Here is a 15,084-nt window from a genome sequence, read left to right as displayed (position 1 = left end):
AACATGGGGCGTAGCTGCTTCATGTGGTGAACGGCGCAGTGTTTTCCAATACAGTTATTTAGACATTTTTCCCTATATATATAAAATAACTTGTCCTGAGTGACTGATTCATCATCGCCGAGCCAAAACTACTGGACACAAAGAAATGAAATTTTGGGGATACATTCATATTACAATGTTGGTACTCACTAAGGGATGATTTTTGGATATTCCGTCGCTAATGCGGTGAAAAGGGGAATGCGGTTTTAAAACGAGTGTATTTAGATCTTGAAAACTGAACAGTTTAAAGATATGAAAATTGGTATTTGGAATCCCCTTTAAAAATAAAGAAACGCGTATTTTTTGTTTTCAAAAAATCCTGTTAAGGGGGATGAAAATGTGAAAAAAGGGTTGAATACCTACATCTCAAACACTGAAGATGTTACAGTCACGACAATTGGTATTTGGAATCTCGTTTAAAAATAAACATTTTTTGTGTGTGTGGAAAATCTACTTAAGAAGTGATGTACAGGAGTGAGAAAAGGGGTAAATTCTAAAAATGCGTATATCTCAAAAACGTAACATGTTACAGTCGTGAAAAATGGTATATCGGATCTCCTGTAAAAGTAAAGGAACAAGCATAATTTGTTTTCTGAAAATCCGCTTAAGGGGAAGTGTTAAAGGGCTGATTTTTTAAAATGAACATATCTACAGTATATTATATCAAAAACTCAACACGTTACAGACGTGAAAAATTGGTATTTTTAATCTCTTGTAAAAATGAAATTAACACGTATTTGTTTGTTTTCGGAAACGAACACTTCAGTGTGGGGTGTAAAAAGGACTGAAAAAGGGGTTGAATTAGTTTTATGTCGATACTTATATTTCATAAACTGAAGATGTTACTGTGACCGTTCGTGGGACGCCTAGTTCGAAGATGATAATAAATTTCATAATACGCTCGACTAGAATTCAGTGGTTTACATGATCCTCCACTCAGGGCATGGCCCTTCGGAAAGAAAGCGGTCACATCCTATCAATAATTATCCTGGCAATGATCCAACATCAGTCTCGAAATAATGAGTTCACATAAATTAGGCATAAATGAAAGTTGCAATGAGAAATTGGAAATATAATAATTTTAATAAAACGAAATTAACTGACTACAATTGAACAACTGAATATGCAACATAAAATAAATTATCCTTGTGCATCTCTTATCGCACCGCATTAAAATAATCAAGTCCATCTTGAAAAATAATTGTCAGTCATTAAATTAAAATCTCATCATTACACAACACTGATTCACTTAAATAAATGTAAATTAATATAATGGAAAATCAGCAATTTCAGTTTCTATTCATTCATCTTGTTTGTTCATTCGCTGACGCATAGACGAACCTGTCCTCCCTGCTCTACTTTTCCTATTACTTCATTATAACCGTCTAACTAACTGAATAATAACTTGAATTTTCTAACGGAGCATGATAAACACAAAAAATAATCCTTCAAATACATAATAATAGTATCATTGCTCCAAAAATAAATAACTGCATGTTTCCATCCAACCAACGGCATCATATGGCTGCACCTGAAATAAAGTACTAACTACTGTTATAAATAAGTGAACGATCAAATGCCAGACGATCTGCGTTGCATCGGCTCCACTGCATCCTGCTGGAAAATGCTTCTACAGCGCCAACTTACTACATCTAGCAATGCTACAAGTTGATCTACAGTACAGGTGACAATACTCCCACAATATAATTATCGTTCGAGTAGCTTGTCGAAGATCCTACTCGTGTGTTCGTAAAATACATTCCGCTATCCATGTGATACCAAATTAAACTCAAGTCAGCTCGTATGCCTAACCAATTTCTTCGAAAAGCATTCAATCAACGCTACGGAACTCGCTCATCTAATAAACTCAAACATACGCGGCGGAAATACTTCTCAACAATAACACTATCCTAACCATTGGCCATCTCAAAGAATTAAATTACTACCGCAATTCACCACTCAATAAATCATTCTCTAATTATACCGTCAACTATACCTTTAAATGACCCTACATATTTTACGCCACACAATGTCCACCACATAACGAAAATACTCATCATTTCCTACATAAATGAGCTAAAATGTCTTTGAAGAGCTTCACTATTATTCATACAACCATCACTGAATCGATCCACAAAACATATCACAACACTTCGCGGAATTATTCATATTATAAGATCACCACATCAAATATCTCACACATCTGTACTTCTAACTTACCTGTAGCATTCAAGATCACACTCGCTTCACAGCTGTTCCACTAACACGGAAAACAACGCAGGAAAGATCGCCTAACCCTAATATTCACCGACGGAAAACATTATTCTAATATACGCAGTAGCATTATATGACGTTGAACCAACACCGTTAGCACGTTAGAATATTCAAGTTATTTCACTTTATATCACCTGTGTGACATTTAAAAAGATCTACTTCTACTATAAGCATCTACAAGTAAACAAGAAGGGCAAGGTTCGACTACTCATCTGACTTCCTCGCTTCTCCACAGGTATTGGTCGTCAGGTTATTTTTTCAGCCATCTCATTCATCTCGGCAGGGTGCGGATCCACCAGGATCCTACTGGTTTACTCGAACATCTCCTCTATATGGACTTTCTTATTCACAAATATAGGCAACATCTTGGGTTCAATCTGAAACTCGAACAAAATAATTAGAGCTAATTCATACAGATTTACAAGTCCACTGTTATCGATTAATACTGGCCTGTATAAATTAGTGTAGCTCAATGCTATATTTAGCTTATCAAACGTTATTTGGGCCTCAACTTCTTAAATTTTAAAGACTTTAACTCGCATACAAGAGCTGTGCTCACTATTTGCTTTCCGATCTTTTTCTGCTACTCAAGAATTAACATTGAAACAAATTCTAACTTCATTATTTACAATAATAATAATAATGAGGCTGCTTTCCATGAACCACATAACTATGATCCTGACTTCTTTACATATGATTTTGACATTTGAGGAAACGTTATCACGGAGATTCACAAAAAGGAACACACGCTACTATTGTTTATTCTTCTCCACTTGAAATACGTCACACCACACGCCTGTTAGATGATTTACTGTATGTAATTCCGGCTCAATCCATGGCCTCCTTGACGTCTGTAATACTAGATGTAATGTCTGGCCTTTCTTCTTCTCAGCTGTTACTGCAAATCGAATTGGCAGGAACATTGGCCCTCCTAGTAGCCATATATGAGCCAAATTATTGAAACACCTTCCCAACTCAAATTGGAAAATAACTATTTTATTGGAACAATAAGCATCAGCTCACTTATCACAGAGAAAACAATGTCATGTCAGTAGATGTTAAGTAGACTCATATAATGTATAACGTCCAACAATATGGCCGCTTATTTAACAGAGAAATAGTATCTTTAAGTACACGAGATACGTATGATAGGCCATTATTTACGTCCAAAAATATGGCTGAAATTTTAATATGGGATAAACAGAGTCTATCTGCCTGAGGATGGTAGCAACCAAGTGAGGGTTATAGGTGAAACCTCTGTCAACGGTCTCAGAGATAGAAGAGAATCTTAACTCTCAACGGCAGAGAGAGCGGAAGAAACTATTTTTTTTGGTCAATCAATACTGATCTGCATTTAGGGCAGTCGCTCAGGTGGCAGATTCCCTATCTGTTGCTTTCCTAGCCTTTTCCGAAATGATTTCAAAGAAATTCGAAGTTTATTGAACATCTCCCTTGGTAAGTTATTCCAATCCCTAACTCCCCTTCCTATAAATGAATATTTGCCCCAGTTTGTCCTCTTGAATTCCAACTTTTATCTTCATATTGTGATCTTTCCTACTTTTATAAACGCCATTCAAACCTATTCGTCTACTAATGTCATTCCACGCCATCTCTCCGCTGACAGCTCGGAACATACCACTTAGTCGAGCAGCTCTTCTTCTTTCTCTCAATTCTTCCCAACCCAAACATTGCAACATTTTTGTAACGCTACTCTTTTGTCGGAAATCACCCAGAACAAATCGAGCTGCTTTTCTTTGGATTTTTTCCAGTTCTTGAATCAGGTAATCCTGGTGAGGGTCCCATACACTGGAACCATACTCTAGTTGGGGTCTTACCAGAGACTTATATGCACTCTCCTTTACATCCTTACTACAACCCCTAAACACCCTCATAACCATGTGCAGAGATCGGCACCCTTTATTTACAATCCCATTTATGTGATTACCCCAGTGAAGATCTTTCCTTATATTAACACCTAGATACTTACAATGATCCCCAAAAGGAACTTCCACCCCATCAACGCAGTAATTAAAACTGAGAGGACTTTTCCTATTTGTGAAACTCACAACCTGACTTTTAGCCCCGTTTATCAACATACCATTGCCTGCTGTCCATCTCACAACATTTTCGAGGTCACGTTGCAGTTGCTCACAATCTTGTAACTTATTTATCACTCTATAGAGAATAACATCATCCGCAAAAAGCCTTACCTCCGATTCCACTCCTTTACTCATATCATTTATATATATAAGAAAACATAAAGGTCCGATAACACTGCCCTGAGGAACTCCCCTCTCAACTATTACAGGGTCAGACAAAGCTTCACCTACTCTAACTCTCTGAGATCTATTTTCTAGAAATATAGCAACCCATTCAGTCACTCTTTTGTCTAGTCCAATTGCACTCATTTTTTCCAGTAGTCTCCCATGATCCACCCTATCAAATGCTTTAGACATGTCAATCGCGATACAGTCCATTTGACCTCCAGAATCCAAGATATCTGCTATATCTTGCTGGAATCCTACAAGTTGAGCTTCAGTGGAATAACCTTTCCTAAAACCGAATTGCCTTCTATCGAACCAGTTATTAATTTCACAAACATGTCTAATATAATCAGAAAGAATGCCTTCCCAAAGCTTACATACAATGCATGTCAAACTTACTGGCCTGTAATTTTCAGCTTTATGTCTAACACCCTTTCCTTTATACACAGGGGCTACTATAGCAACTTACTTAATTCTATTCCTTTCTTTACAATACTTCTACAGTTCAACACTAACAATTTTATGTCATCCCTACTTGATTTCCAGTTCCCTGTTCCCTTATCACCGCTCCCTAGGCCATCCCGTTTCCCTGAATGTACCTCCCTATTACCCTTCCAAGCCAATTTCCTAACTTATACGTACCACTGCGGTTTAAATGAAGGCCATCCGAGCGCAGATCCCTATCTCCTACCCACCCATTAGGATCTAGAAATTTCACTCCCAGTTTCCCACATACCCACTCCATAGTCTCATTTAAATCCCCAATCACCCTCCAGTCAGTATCCCTCCTACACAGTATTCCACTAATAACAATCTCTGCTTTCTTAAACTTCACCCGTGCTGCATTTACCAGATCCCACACATCTCCAACTATGTTGGTACGTATATCAGCTTGCCTTACGTTGTTGGTTCCAACGTGAAACACTACCACCTTCTCCTTCCCCTCCTCCCTCTCTTCTACTTTCCTCAACATCTGCCTCAACCTAATTCCTGGATAACATTCTACCCTGGTTCCCTTTCCTCCACACACTTTCCCCACGTGTCTAACGATGGAATCCCCCATGACCAGAGCCTCAACCCTACCCACCTCATTTGATCCCCTCCCCTCCTGGTCTGCCCTATCTTTCCTGATAGCTGCAGAAGCTACTTCCTCCTCCCTTTTCTCCTTCCCATGACCCTGTTCCACCTGTCTTTTCCTATCCTCTACTCTACATTTCCCTTTCCTACCTTTTCCCTTCCTCCTACTTCCATGCATCTCAGCAACAGTTCCCTGTCCCTCATCTTCCCTCTGTTGTTCTACCTGGAGTGACTCGTACCGATTTCTCACAGACACCTGGCCTGAATTCTGATCCTGAATAGAGCCCTTGGCCTGCAATCTCCTTCCCCTTAGAACATTAGACCACCTGTCTTCTACAACTCCTCCCTTTCCTTCCCCTCCCTCTTGTACACCTACTGTAACCTGTACATTGTTTGAGGGAGTCCTATCTTCTGTGAGAATCCTAATTATCTCCCTCAAACTTTCCAACTCCTCCCTCATACCCCTCAATGCCTCACCACACCCACAATAAGTACACTCGCGCTCCTTAGCCATTCTTTACGGAGGGATATATTGTCTGGGATAGTACACAACAATAAGGTAATTAATATACGACTACACTACAATACTACTTAGTCGTGCTCTATTTTTTTATCCTACAACCCCTAACAGGATAAAAACTGCTGTTAATTACTGAATATCGAAAGTAATACACAAGAACTACAAAATTCCAAACTGCAATTAAGCCTATCCTAATTTCAACAATATTTTAGTAAGAGTTTCTACGGATACCTCTACTACACCAGTACTACACAAATATTTTACAATAATAAAATAAGCACACTAAATTCTAATAGGATATTACTCGTATACTACTGTACAGTACACTACAGTAATTTTTAAACTACTTTCAGACGTATCCTAATTACGATACCAGTACCGTACCGTATGTCACTACTAAGCACAACAGAAATGAAATTTGCAAGAACTACTGTACTCAAAGATTACCAACGAAGCTAAATGCTTAGACAAATTATTATTAGTATTACGGTCTAATAGATACACACGAAAGATAACACACGAATATAGCAGGCAAGATACAGCACTATCTAAATGTACTGTATCTACACTACACTACACTGCGTTTGGTTAAATGCTTAAGTATCAAAAGGATTGCCGTACACGAAGAAAAACACGAATATAACTGGCAAGATACTGTCTAATATATTATACCTTATCTTCACTACAATTCTACTGAAATGTGGTTATGTGATTATTACAGCTGGTGGATTACTATTATTTTCCCTACTCCACGGGACAGAGAAAAAAAAGTGTCCTTAATTAGGCCTACTGAAAAATACGAGGTTGTCTACAATAATTTCTAATGGAGTAAACCACGAAAAATAATAATTTCGGTCTAACAGTCAGATGTTACTTTGGAAGCTAATTCCTACCCCTACAATTCACAACTTCATTCGCATAATGGAAAAGCCGATGGAATAAAGCACAATCTCAGATGGTAGCTTAGAAGAAAAATCCACAGTTACTCAATGCAATCCATCGGAACCTAGGGTTCTGGGTAGTCCCATCATCTACGAGAAGGAAAAGTCGGAGCGTCTTGAAACACCTTCTAAACACAAATTCAAGAATAACTGGTTTATTGGGACAATAAACATCACCTCACTTACCAGAGCCGGAAAACAAAAAGAACTAGAAAATCTCTTGGGCAAAAACCAAATCCAGACCCTAGCTGCACAAGAGACAAGATTTCTGGACGAGACCATCATGTACATCAACCACTACGGAGTATTCGAAGGGAAGCCAGCGGTGAGAATAAGAACCAACAGGCCTCTGATCGTGAGCTCCTACTACATAAAATAGGAGATAACGGCCAATGTCACAGACTTCACATGAAAATCTAAGATATTATCTCTACTAACAGTTAAATGCAAGTATAAAAAGTACAATCTCATCAACTGCCACGCTCTCATCAATGAAAACAACAAGAGAACTGACAGAAAGTGGACGATTTCTGGGATCTTATGGAAATTGAAATAACCTGGATACTGAAGAACAACGTAAAAATCTTACTGACAGATTTCTACCTGCACACTTGGAAGGAAAAAGTACCGAGATATCGTAGGAGAACATCCAGCACATAGGAGGACGAATAGGAATGGGGAGAGGCTCAGTGGACTATGCAAAGTCTTTCAGTTGAAACTACTGTCAACACACTTCAAGAAGCTCCCGAGGAAAACGAAGACATAGGAATCCCCTAGTTCAGAATTTGGGGAATTCCAATTGGATCATGCAGCGGTAACGAGAAAAATCTAAAGAGGTGATGAACGTCAAGTGATTAGAAACTGTGAATTCGATTCAGACCACTATCTCCACCTTCTCTCGTTAGGCCAAAAGCGAAACACCACCCAAATGATAAGATGCGACGCGCAACAAAATCTCTCAGGACATTATTAAAAACTTCAGGGAAGAAATCCGCACCAGTAAGGAAAGGAGAACTGGCAATAAATATGCACAGGAATCAACGAAGCTGCAAAGAAAACACTCGGGAAAGCTAAAAAGAAAAGAGAAATATGATTGAATGATTAATGTGAGGACACTCTCCGGCAAAAGATTCGAGAAATGAAAAAGATGTTAATGCTCTGGAAAAACGGAACACTTGGAAAAATTCAGGCAACAAAAGAAAGAAACATCTAGGATATTCCGAGGGACTAAACGATCATTTGAAAAAGCTCAACCGGTAAAAACTCCAGACCGGCTTTGTCAAGAACAACTCCAGAGATTTCTATCAGATTAAAAAAAATACCAAACACCGAGTTTGATCTTTAGAAATGAACAGAGTAAAATCGGAATTGAACAGTCAAGAAAACTGCGAGTATTAGCCAGATAATACCACTATCTTCTGAACTGCTCTCCTCCAAACTCCGAACCAGAAATACCGGACGGTCCAGAGAACTCAGATAATGACGAACCACCAACAAAGAGAAATCAAAGAAGCCCATAAAACATTTAAAAAACAAGGCAAGTGAAGATGTCCCGATAAAGGTGGAAATTTTGATGTAGTAGATGATCTTCACCGAATCATTAGGAAAATCTGGGAAACGGAGAAAATCGCCGAAGAATGGAAAACAGCACTGATCCAGTCGCTGTATAAGAAGGGAGAAAAATAAGACGGCAACAACTACATAGGTGTGTTCCTCCCACCGGTCACCTATAAAATACTTTTAAAGATTCTTTCTGCATAGAATAGGGGCAACTCGGAACGAACAACTGGGAGAATACCAAGGAGAAGTTAGGAAATGCCTCTCCTCTATCGAACAAATCTTCAAGTCAGTTCTCTGTCACAAAATTTTGAGTGGCAAGAGTATTGTGGCTTTTTTCGCAGACTTCAAAAAAGCCTTCGATTTGGTGAGCAGAGAGACCTTGGATAGGATGATTAGGGAATTTGGAGTCTAAAACAAATTGGGCATTTGTCGCAACCGTTTGAAATCAAAACAGGTGTGAATCAAGGGGATGGACTATCCCCGTGAAATAAATGAAGCCCTAATTTCACCTGTTTATAAAGTTTTGTTCAACTTAACACAACTAACTGGTAAAACAAGTTTCATGGCAACACTAACTCCTGACTACGAAAGTGAGGGGATATTTAATGGGAAAGAATGAGGAAGAATAAAAATATATCATTCACCCCTGCCTAAATAATAGTCCTTGTGGTAGGCAGGGCAGTGACGGATTCTTGTTGGTTGTTGCTTGGTTATTGATCGGGAGTGGGAGAGGCGGTCGGTTGGATCCCTTTCTTCTGGCCTCAATGCTTCTGGAGATTCCGGCCCCCAGAGAGCCGGAACGGAAGATCCAGGTGCTGTGGTAAGGGAGTAGCGACGTTCTGGACTTCCATCGGAAAGTCTATTACTCCTCTGTCTTATTCCCATTCTTCAAAAATGCCTACTGGAGATGTCAATAGTGGCAGTTCTCTAGTCGAAACAGTAGTCTCCCTTCCGTCTTAGTTTTGTACATGAGAATACTCGGGATTTGCTTCAAGAAGAGTGACTTCTTCCACGAGTGGCCCAATACCTCGATTGTTTGACATGTTTCCGAGGAGAATCGAACTGGAGTCAGAGACCACGAGGGGACTGAGTGTGCATAACTGGATCTTCTCTAGTGTTTAAACATCCGCTTGTGGGGAGTTTCGTTAGTGGCAGTGATCTGTTTGCATGGAGGACATCGCGTACGATTTCTTCCCACTGTAGAATATTCACTCCTCTTGGATTTAAGGCGAGTTCTACTTTTTTCTACAGGACTCCAACATATTTCTCTGCCTGGCTGTTGACTCTTGGATTTCACGGAATCGTCAAAAATGGAGAAAACATGTTTAAATTAAGAATTAGCAGTGGAAGAGGAAATGCCTGATCATATAAAGACGAAAGGAAATTGGGAGTATTTATCAACTAATATAAAGAGGAAAATGGTTTCTATATTTGGATGGTAGAGGTCCCTTAAAGTCCATGTTGATGCGGTGAAAGGGAGTGGTAGCTTTGACGAGATTACCCTCGTGCCTAATGAATCTCGGTTTCAACTCAGCAGGAACTTCACAAGCTGATATGTTCTTCTTTACATCTTCCGGTGAATATGGCCAGTTCTTTGACTCAATAAAACGATTCAGTCGTGTTATACCAGAATGGTATAAAGCTCCCTGAAGGATCTTCATTTGAGATCAGCATCACTGAAAACCAAAGACTCTTGGAACATGAAATCAGTGCCTCGATCAGAGTGAACATATGAAGGTAATTCAAGCCTCTGCAGCTTCGTTATGTTATCCTGGCCTGTATACCATTTCGTAATCAAAGCGTGAAAGTTCCAGCCACTAGCCCAGTATCCTCTAATTTTTCACCGTTCCATGATACCAATTATCGAATATTAAGGCTATTGACTTACGGTTCTTGATGAGTTTGAAATGTCTTACCAGTAGATAATGTCTCCATTTTTTCACAGCTTCGAGGATACCCTGTGCCTCTCTCTCCACGGATGAATGCTGTTGTTCAGACCGGTTGAGTGCTCGAGAGAAGAAAGCGATGGGGGGTCAATTTTGGGATAGGGTGGCTCCAGTGGCGTGTTCCGTGGTGTACATAGTGTTTTCATCTATAGATGAAACAAATGCAGTTTCCACGTCGTCCTTCAGGGCTTTAAATGCTTTAATAGCATTGTCTTTTAACTGAGAACGGCAACTTGAAAGGTTATGAATTTTCTGGAAGAATCCTGAGATGTTAGCAAAATGAGCGAACATGCTTATTGCTCTTCCAAGTGAAGCCGTGCCAGTTGGAAATGATAGTTCTTTGTCAGTCGATTGAGATGTGGACGAATTTTATATTTGGAGATTATGTGCCCCAAGGGTTTTATTGTTCTGACTGAATAAACTACCTTCTTTTCACTTACCTTGAGTACATATTTTTCAACGGTTTTCAATAACTTCTTCAGATTGAAGTTGTGTTCTTTTTCTTGCCGTATACGATAACATCATCTAGATAAGCTGCAATACCAGGAAGTACTCCCTTTTTGGTGATCGTATCTATTACCTTTGTTCTTGGGCCAAATAGAATTTGATTTTACTGCCAAAGTTAACCGTATGCTTCGAATGCTATGTAAGGGCAATCTTCCTCACATATAGGGATCTGATAATAGATGTTTTTCAAATCAAGTGAACTGAGCACATCATAATTTGCTATAACCTCAATATGCAGGAATGAGTAAGCATCTAGCACGGTATACGGATTTATTGTTCGAGAATAGTCATTTACCATACGGTGTTTGTGGCTTTCTGATCGGGTGACAATAACCTGGACACGCCAGGGAGAAAATCTTTCTTCTATAACATCCTCAGTCAAAAGTCGTTGAACTTCTTGTTCAATAAATGTGGTATCAGTTGTTATGTGGAATCGAGATTTGATTGCATTTGGCTTGCAATTAGGAGGTATATTTCAGAAAAGTCGAATTATGACCTTAGCTACTGTTAATCTACAGATATTCAGAAGTTATCTATGAACCCCAAACTAAATCTCTATTGATGAATGGCGGCCAAGAATGTCCTAAACTGACTTCAGAGCAAAGGTCTTTCAAAATTTTAAATTCAACATCTTTGTAAATATGGTCTTCAATTTTTTATCTAAACAGCAGGCACATTTTACTAAGAAGCTAAGCGACGTTGAAGCCACGGTGACAGTGAGAAATAGACAGATACCTGGAGCTTTTGTACGAGCTTTTCGGAAATAATACTTGTTGAACTACCAGTACTAATAAAAGTATTGGTCTTCACTCCCTTCGAAAGGATGGGTATTATAGCTTTAGACAAACAACCCAGTGGAGAAACAGAAGGCAAACATATTGTATGACAATGGCAAGATTTGGTGGAGCTTGAAAACTTTGAACGAACTCCTACACACCTCTGCGCAGTGACCGACATTTGAGCAGGCACAGCAAGTCGCCTCCCTTGCTGGGCAACAGTTTCTATTGAGGTGATTAACTCCACAGAAGTAGCATTTCTTTCTTGTTGCAGCAACAGCCTAACCTGATACTTCACTACCCGCAGAGCTACATTCACGACTAGCGCAGATTGGGTGGGAAGAACTGCACAAAAGGTTTCTCCTGGACAGCATTGACTGAAGTAGGACTTTGGCATTGAGTGGACTGTTCCATTGTCGACTTTAAAACCTTTGCTTTAATGGAAGCTTCCTCGAGTGTTAGCTTAGGATTCTCCAATAATTTGTGATGAAAGTTTGAGTCGAGAAGGTACGCGAAGACCACATCGCGAATGGAATCTTCTCTGTTCACTTCTGACGTTACGGATTTAAAATTACAATCCTTACTCAACGGCGTTAGGGATTCTATATATCTCGATACGGTTCGCCAGGTACTGGTAGCCCTTTTGTAGTTGCTCGGTGAAGTAAAAGGACCCGTAATTTCATCTGTTATTAAACTTAACACAACGAACTGGTATGCAAATAGGTTAGATGGCAACACTAACACTTGACTAAGAAATGTCAGAGAAATCACACAAATGAGGATGAATAAAAATGTTTCATCCAGATCCTATTCAACTGCGTCCTGGAAACTATTGCGAGAATTTGTAACTCAGAACTTGAACGTCAAATAATAACCCCAATCTGCTTTGGAAGAAAAACAGGAGGGACTGATGTCAATTGCCTAGCTTTCGCGGATGACATTGCTTTACTCTCAGAAAGCCCAGAGGTTCGCAACCATTCAGATTAACCTCATGGCAGGAATTACCATCCAAATAAGACTGAAGATCTCCAAAGAAAAGTCCAAAGTCATGACGAACACCAAACATGAACAGAGTTCCTCAAAAGTGAGATAAGACGGATCGAAAGAGCCAAGGAGTTCAAGTACCATGGTGAGACCATATATAGAATAATGGACTTAGAAAAGCCGAAATGGAAGATCAGATGTCAAAATGGAGGGAGTATATGGATTAAGAAAGAATAACGGCCGAGAGGACTCGTCGCACTGACAATGCATCACCTTGTAATGTACAAGCTTTCGGGCTGAGCAGCATTTACTTGATAGGCCAAGGCCCATTATGACTGTAACGCCCTGGGCTTTGTTTCTATTGTATATGCATTAACAAAGAACATCTTCAAAAAGAAATGCATATCCTGGAATGATGAAATAAAAGACGACAACACCGTGAACAAAATAGTGTACCAGTATGACAGCGAGTGTTTGTCCATGAACTGCAAGTTATCCGACTCGTTGGCTGAATGGTCAGCGTACTGGCCTTCGGTTCAGAGGGTCCCGGGTTCGATTCCCGGCCGGGTCGGGGATTTTAACCTTCATTAGTTAATTCCAATGGCCCGGGGGCTGGGTATTTGTGCTGTCCCCAACATCCCTGCAACTCACACACCACACATAACACTATCCTCCACTACAATAACACGCAGTTACCTACACATGGCAGATGCCGCCCACCCTCATCGGAGGGTCTGCCTTACAAGGGCTGCACTCGGCTAGAAATAGCCACACGAAATTATTATTATAACTGCAAGTTGGAGAAGCTAGACAGAATGAAGAATCCTCAAAATAATGATGCGCGCTGTCCAGACTGAAGGCAGATGGAAACTTAAGAGCAACAAAGAAGTTTACCAGAAGGTGGAGTGAATTTCAGAGACCGTGGAGATGTCTCAAACATTTGTACAGAATGAACGGAAATAGAGTTGCCAAACAGATATGTAATTCCTTCCGGAAACAGAAGACCACTACAGCACGGATTAAGGAAACGCGAAAAGATACGGAAGGTCTAACATCTGAGAATTCGATATGTTTAAAAATATTAAAATTTAGAAACCCAGTGAAAAATTTGGAAGGTTTTTTTTTTTTTCAATTTGCTTTACGTGGCACCGACACAGATAGGCCTTATGACGACGCAGGGACAGGAAAGGGCTAGGAGTGCGAAAGAAGCGGCTATGGCCTTAATTAAGATGCAGGCTCAGCATTTGCCTGGTGTGATATTAGGAAACTACGGAAAACCATCTTCAGGGCTGCCGGCAGTGGGGTTCGAACCCACCTCCCGAATACTGGATAGTGACCGCACTTAAGCGACTGCAGCTACCGAGCTCGGTGGAAGGATTTCAAGGCGAAGGAAGAACTACGAAGACTGAAGAGCCTGGACAGAAAAACAATGGAAGCAGGTCAGCAAACGCATGAAGGAGTACTGGACACAGAGGGAACTCAACTAAATAATAATAATAAGAAGAAAGAAAATTAAATGAAGTTAAAGCTTGATCCTCAGAAGACAATTGGTTTGTAAAATGATGATGATGATGATGATGATAAAATTCATAGGACGGCAGCTCCATCTGTAGGCATTTGGTTCGACACCTTCTAGGGTACATGTACATCAATTTCTAGGTTCCATACAGCGTCTAACGAATTTATTTCCGCCCTTCAGGTTTGAACCCGTGGTCCTGGGATTCGGAGAACAGCACTCTACCACTAATCCACAGCGGGAGCTAGAGTGTATGATAAAATATTATTTTAAAGACGATTACAGAGTGAATTTTCTTCAAGCGTTGTTTTATTATTATTATTATTATTATTATTATTATTGTTGTTGTTGTTGTTATTGTACCGGCTGGTACACCTCTACGCCACACATTTTCATTTTCCGCCTTAAAGTCCTCCTCTACAGGAGAAACTCTGAGCTTTAAAAACTGGATCAACTCATAAGTTTCTCAGAAGATGTCACTACCGTAAATTTTGTGATTACGAAGTTGTCAATACTGTGTGGATTTCAACTTTTGTTTTCCATTTGATCAAGAAGTGTGGACATTCTCTTATAGATGTCTCTACCAAACAAAAAAAACTATGATCATGCACCCTGGGACGAAGTGAAGGAACTCTTTTGAAGATATTTTGTACTCATAAGTTTCCTTATTACTAAATTCG

This window comes from Anabrus simplex, chromosome 1, assembly GCF_040414725.1.
Source record: "Anabrus simplex isolate iqAnaSimp1 chromosome 1, ASM4041472v1, whole genome shotgun sequence".
Classification (NCBI taxonomy): domain Eukaryota; kingdom Metazoa; phylum Arthropoda; class Insecta; order Orthoptera; family Tettigoniidae; genus Anabrus; species Anabrus simplex.
The sequence above is the reverse complement of the archived record's forward strand: the minus strand, read 5'-3'. Positions refer to the sequence as shown.